Below are 7,053 nucleotides of genomic sequence, written 5' to 3'. Positions count from 1 at the left end.
CATCACATCCTTTCACATCCACATCCACATTCATTTATATCATTTCTTTCACATACATATCCACATTCATTTACATCACATTCTTTCACATACATCCACATTCATTTATATCATGCTTAGAACCACATGAATTGACAAGGCTGGAATAGGTTGATAAGGATGAATTGGCCTAATTGGAAAATTAGGGCGGTTCATCCTCCTAAGACAAACCTAAGGGGTAGGAAAATTGTAAACTAAAGGGGTTGCTTGGAGAATACTCCTCAGTGGGGCACCAATTTGTGAGGGTGATTTTCTTGAAAGGTGGCCTCTATCACCTCCCAAAAGAAACACACTCACAAAGACAAAAAAGAACAGAGCTCTTGATCCTAAACAAACTCAATGGAAGCAGTTACGAACATCATCACAGAGACTCGTCCCATTTATTCTCATTGTGGTTTTGCTCAGCTTATCGCTTTTTAACCAAAATTCAGGAATCATCATTTTTCAATTAGAATCTAAATCAACTCATCAGTTCTCAACTAGAATTTTAAAAATCATATCAACCACATTCAAATTCATCATCTCGATAGCATTTTTGCTTATAATTTCAAGGTCTTAGATTTACTCGTATATACTGCCAGTAAAGAGCTGCAGTTATACCCTCAGTATATACGGGTAGTCACGGTCCCTGGAAATTTAAGGTAAATACCATCATGTCTAGGCCTCAAGCAAGTCAGGGATTCCATGATGCAATTGCGGTACTTCCATCTGAAGACCCAATTACTAATTTATGAATTTCAGTTTGAATATCAATTTGTATGAATTTCATCACACATTTCTAACTTTTTACTGTTACTTCATAAATTTTTGACATTTTTGGCTTCTCGGTTGATCCACTTTAGCCAATTCGCTCTGATTACTAGCTGAAAGATCCCTGTCCCCACCACTGCGCAACGAATTCTGGGGTGCTAGCAGCAGAAGTAGCACTTCTTGCGTGCGGGCAGGGTCCCTCACTCGAGGCCTCGCCCACGTATATCCGGACAAGAGACTAATCCCTCGGTTCTTCCAAAACCGAACCTGGAAAAACTTCCCTCGCCTGAAAACACGGGTAGTTTCTCTAGGATATTTTTACTCTAACGTAGTCAAGAGCCTTAACTTACTGAACTTATCTGACCAAACCCGTAAGTCCCATAGTCAGATCAAGGAAAAGATTGCACTTGGATCATAGAGACCAACGCTTTTTTCCTCATTGAGAGGCACAACCATTGATTCTTTTCCATAGAACAATTTTTATTTGGGATTTACTTCATCTATCGTACCATAACAGAATTGAGTCTCATTTTAGGGATCCATCTGTCCAGCCTAACCCCATGGGTTAGCCAACCGCCCAACCACTGTAGTGATGGGATCCATTTAAGAATTTGGTTAGGTTTTGTCCCAGGTACCAGGGAAAAGAGTTCCCAGGCCCCCTAGCCGAATATTCATGCAAACTTAAAACTAGTCACACCACTTACACACCCAATATGAAATTGCCTTTTTTATAGATGGCCTGGTGATCGTCATGTAGATCAAGCTTCCTACTATGCGCCTATACATAGTAGGATCCTCCAAAATCTCTCCTGTATCTGCACTCAACTTGCCATTCTGATCCAATGGCACTGAGATAGGCTTACAGCCTATCATACCATACTTGGACAACATGTCCAAGCCATACTGTCTCTGCAGTAATCCAATACCATGTGGTGACCTAATCACCTCAATGCCCAAGAAATATCTGAGCTTCCATAGATCCTTCATCTTAAACTTCTGTCTAAGCAAGACCTTTACATCAAAGATCTCTGCATCATGGTCCCTCGTAATGATCAAGTCATCTACATAGATGACAACAAGCACAACCCCTCTATGACTGTGTCTCACATACAGCGAGAAATCTGCATTGGCTACATGAAAGCCAATAGTGACAAGATATTCAAAAATCTTATCTAACCATGCTCTTGGTGCTTGTTTTAAGCCATACAAGGCTTTCTTCAACCTGCAAACATGCTTGGGGTGACTCACATCCTCATAACCAAGTGGCTGCAACATATACACTTCTTCCTGCAAATCCCCATGCAACATATACACTTCTTCCTGCAAATCCCCATGCAAGAATGCATTCTTTACATCCATCTGATGTAAAGACTATTTCTTTGATGCAGCCACTGCTATCACAACTCTCACTGTTGCCATCTTGGCAACTGGGCTGAAAGTTTCCTAATAATCGATGCCATATGTTTGCGCATACCAATCTACCTGCTTATGCTTCCATCACTGTTATGATTTACTTTGTACACCCACTTGCATCCAATGGTTTTCTTGCCTTCAGACAATTGCACTAAATCCCACGTCTCATTTCCATATAGTGCATCCATCTCCTCATCCATAGCTTTCTACCAACACACATTTCCAACAGCCTCATCAATGCATGTGGGTGGGCTCTACAACGTGTACAACTTTTGCCATGTATGCATAGTGATGTGCCACATAACCATCATAGGTAAACCTCTGCACAGGGTTCTTCACTCTCCCAGATCTTCACAGCTTTTCATTCATGGCTTCCATAGCCTTCTTTACACTAGGTGTTCTCATAGCTGGGATCCCAAGCTCCTCATCAAGGCTCATCTCTGAGCCACTAGACTCTCCATCAACATGAGAATGCCCTGCAGAAATGTCAGGCATACTAAGGGGCTCAACCACTTTCTCTTTGCCTTTATGTGATGTACTAATCACATTTGCAGGACTGGTATTATGACGCAGCCTGCCACTCCATGGTCTATCAACTGAACCACTAGATGAGGACTCTCCTGGTCCACTCAAAGATTGTGATTGCTGACTTGCATTCTGTGCAACCACATTTCCACTCACATCAGCCCCAATAGCTTCTTTTTCAGCAGCATACCAGCTGCTCATCTCATCAAAGACAACATCCCTGCTTACCCTCGACTCACCTGTAGTAGCAGGGTTATAACACCTGTATCCCTTTTGCTCAAGGGAATATCCAATAAACACACATTTTTCAGCTTTTGGATCCTGCTTTATTCTCAGCTCATCTGGCACATGCACATATGCAATGCATCCAAAAACTTTTAGATGAGACAAATCAGGTTTTCTGCCAGTAAAACTCTCCTCTGGAGTTACATCATGTATGGTTGCAGTTGGAGTCCTGTTTAGGATGTAAATTGCTGCAGAAACAGCCTCAGCCCAATAGCTATGCGGCATATTCTTCTCTTCCATCAATGCTCGCGCAATCTCTGCAATGTGCTTGTTTTTCCGCTCAGCAACTCCATTTTGCTGCGGAGTGTATCTGCATGTAAAATGTCTCCGAATACCATTTTTCTTCAAAAATTCAGAGAACTCATTGGAGAAGTACTCTCCCCCTCCATCTGACCTCAGGCACTTTACATATTATCCTGTTTGCTTTTTAACCATAACTCTGAAATTCTGAAAGTGAGTGAACACCTCATCCTTCTCCTTCATGAAGTATACCCACACTTTCCTTGTGTGGTCATCAATAAATGTCACATAATACCTAATACCTGTAGCCTCCCATAGACATGGTCTTCGTAGGACCCCATACATCTGAATGCACAACATCTAGTGCATTTCTGCTCACATATTTGTTACGTGGAAATACATGCTTTGTTTGCTTTCCAAATTGGCATGCTTCACATATTCTCTGCATACCTTCAACTTCAAATTTTGGAAGCCCTGTCACAATTCCTTTAGTCTGCATAGACTTCATTCTCTGCACATTCACATGTCCAATTCTTTTATGCCAAATGTCTGTGTCTGCAACAATTCCTGAACCATTTGCAAACATCGCAGCACTCACTTCAGGCATGTTTACATTCAACGTAAACATTCTGCCCACTCTGTTGCCTTTTGCAACCAACCTGCACTTGTCTTTAAAGTCTTCAACATAACAACCCTCAGGGTTAAACCGAACCTGCAAACCCTGCTCAATTATCTGGCCAACTGAAACCAGATTCTTTGTTATATTTGGAACGTGAAGTACATCTGCAAGGTACTTCACTTTGCCATCCTGCTTAGACAATAGCACATCTCCAACATGGGCAATTGGATGAGCAGTGTCATCCCTTGTTTCTACAAAACCCGGTCTTTCAAGGTTTTTCATCTCCTTAAACCACTCCCCATGACTTGTCATGTGGTTCAAAGCACCTGAATCAACGTACCATACATCATCTTTATGTGCTGCTTCTACATTTTCAGACATGGCATTAACGACATGCTGCATAACAAACAACCTTTCATTATCCTCATTGTTTCTGCTTGAGGATGCATAGTTGTTTTGCTGCAATTTCCCATTTTGCATGTCAGCTTGCTTCTTATAACAATCTGCCTACACATGTCTAGGCTTACAACAGTAAAAGCATCCACGTGTATCATTATACTGCCTTTGCCAATTTCCACGACCTCTTTGACTCCCCCTGCCGCCGCTGAATTGGCCTCTTCCATTTGCGTGTTGTTGTTGTGAATTCTGGGATTGTTGTTGCTGCTGCTGGCCATAATTCTGATTACCTGTTCGGCCACCTCCTTGGCCGCGTCCACGGCCTCCTCTACCTCGTCCTCTTCCTGAACTTGTGTAGAAGGCCTGTTGCTCTGAACTGTTTTTGTTTTGTGAAGACTATTGGTCTTCACCCAAGCTCTTCTCTTCTATAATCAACATAGACACCAAATCTGTGAAATTGGGAATGTTTTTCTGAGTCTGAATAGACGTCTTGAATGCCTTGTATTGTGGCCCGAGACCATGTAGACAGACTTCCACCTTATCATCATCATCTACTGAAACACCAATAGATGCAAGGGATTCTACAATACCCTTTATCTTCAATGCATAGTCATTCACAGACATACTCTTTTTCTCCATAGTATGAAGTTCATTCTTTAACTGTATCTTGCGTGCCTTGGTATTTGTTTCATAGAGTTCATTCTTCAACTGTATCTTACGTGCCTTGGTATTCGTTTCATAGACTTTTACCAAGGTGTCCCACACCTCCTTGGGGGACTTGGCATCCTGTATGTGCCCAATCATGGTGTCCTGTATACTGATAGAGAGCCAATACATAACTTTTCTGGCTCCTTGGTTCTAGTCCTTGAACTCTTTCACATCTACAGTAGTCGAATTGATGTCCGGTACCTCCGGTGCCTCTTCATGCTCACCTTCTATATAGTCCCAATAGCCCTTTCCCATCAGGAAATTTGTCAGCCTGAACCTCCAAGCATGGAAGTTGTTCTTATCAAGCTTCTTAGCAACAATTTGGGTTATGCCATCATTTGACATCTTTCCAGACACAAATTTACCAGAAACAGCACTCTGGTTTGTCTTGCACAAACTGTTGTATTTCCTGCAGTGGTACTGTACTACACTCAAATGTCACAACCAGTGACCTCAATGTGCATACACTCAAATGTCACAACTAGTGACCTCAATGTGCATACATACACCCAATGGCAACCATTGACCTCCTTGCAGAAAGCACACACAGTGTCTGCACAGCCAATCCATCTTCCTGCAATTCTTAAAACAGAGTTCTGCAGAGAATCGATGACTTACCCGCAGTGCTCGAAATCGCCTGATTTCTGAAAAACGGAGGTCGAGACGCGCCCGAAACACGTTTTCGGCCTAAAAAATGACATCCGATAGGACAATATAGTTGCCTTATAGCTTTACTCCTGCAAAGAAAGCTCCTCAATCAGAGATCGTTTGCCGGTGCCTCCTGTAGAGCTCCCGACAGGGTGTAGTCCCCAACACAAATAGGGAAGAGTGGTTGAAGCTCTTACCCTCCTACCGCTTCCTGTGCTTCTCTTGCTTGCAGCTCAGCCCTTAGCATGAACGAGGCTCTGATACCATGAAAAGATGCAGGGGAGAAGAGAGCTTGAGCTCTTGCAAGCACACACACTTACAAAACCCTAATAGAGAACACACAAGGTGAGAGGCTGAAAATCTTCTTCTTCTTCACTCAACATTCAACACACCATATACAAAGATAAAAGTACTCACAATGAAAAGGTACTCAACCAAATACATAATAGGGTTCTCTATAGTGTGAACCCAACTAAATGAGCTAGCGCTATAACTATGCCAGCTCAGTCTCTAGAATGGCTGTCACACAGCCTGTCATCCCACTGGCCGCATATCACCCATGATCTCACCAACCATGCCAGTGGTGTAAGTGTGGGGCCTATCCCCTAGGCGGGTCATCAGTGTCCACCGCCTCACTAGATAAGCTCGATATCTCAACCACCTAGCGCTTCACTCATAGGCCACTTCCTTGGTCCCTCATCCACTATACCGAAAGCTCACCATTTAAATCGAACCGAGGCTGGTCAACCTTGCTACGCGAGACGTCCTCCATTGACTCTCCGTCAGCTATTGCAACTTTATCAGTTAGGTCTCCACGACCTTATTCATCACAAGATGGTCAAAATGCTTCCCCAGCATTCTTGACATAAAATAGTCATTTAAAAATAGGTCATAAATACAGTTTCTATAACGAACTCTCGTCTTTCCACATTGTTCCACATCAATCCACATTATTTAATCCACATCCATTTCATATGTATTCCCATTCTCATCCAATCACATCATTTTCATCTCATCACATCTTTCCTCATTTATCCTCATCAGATCTCATCCACTCGCATCTACCCATATCCACTCGCATCTACCCATATCCACATCTCATCACATCACATTCATTCACATATCTTCCATTCATATCTACCCCGATCCACATCACATCACATCACATCACATCCATTTCACCTCACATCTCATTCATTCACATCTATCCCGATTCACATCCCATCACATCTCATCCATTCACATCACATCTCATTCATTCACATCTATCCCAATTTACATCACATCTCATTCATTCACATCTATCCCGATTTCACATCACATCACATCTCATCCATTCACATCTCGATTCACATCACAACTCATTCACTCACATCTATCCATTTCACATCACATCTCATTCACTCACATCTATCCATTTCATATCTACC

The sequence above is a fragment of the Cibotium barometz genome, chromosome 36 (assembly GCF_041138505.1).
Source record: "Cibotium barometz isolate CiBa-2024 chromosome 36, ASM4113850v1, whole genome shotgun sequence".
Lineage (NCBI taxonomy): Eukaryota > Viridiplantae > Streptophyta > Polypodiopsida > Cyatheales > Cibotiaceae > Cibotium > Cibotium barometz.
This window is presented reverse-complemented; position numbering follows the sequence as displayed.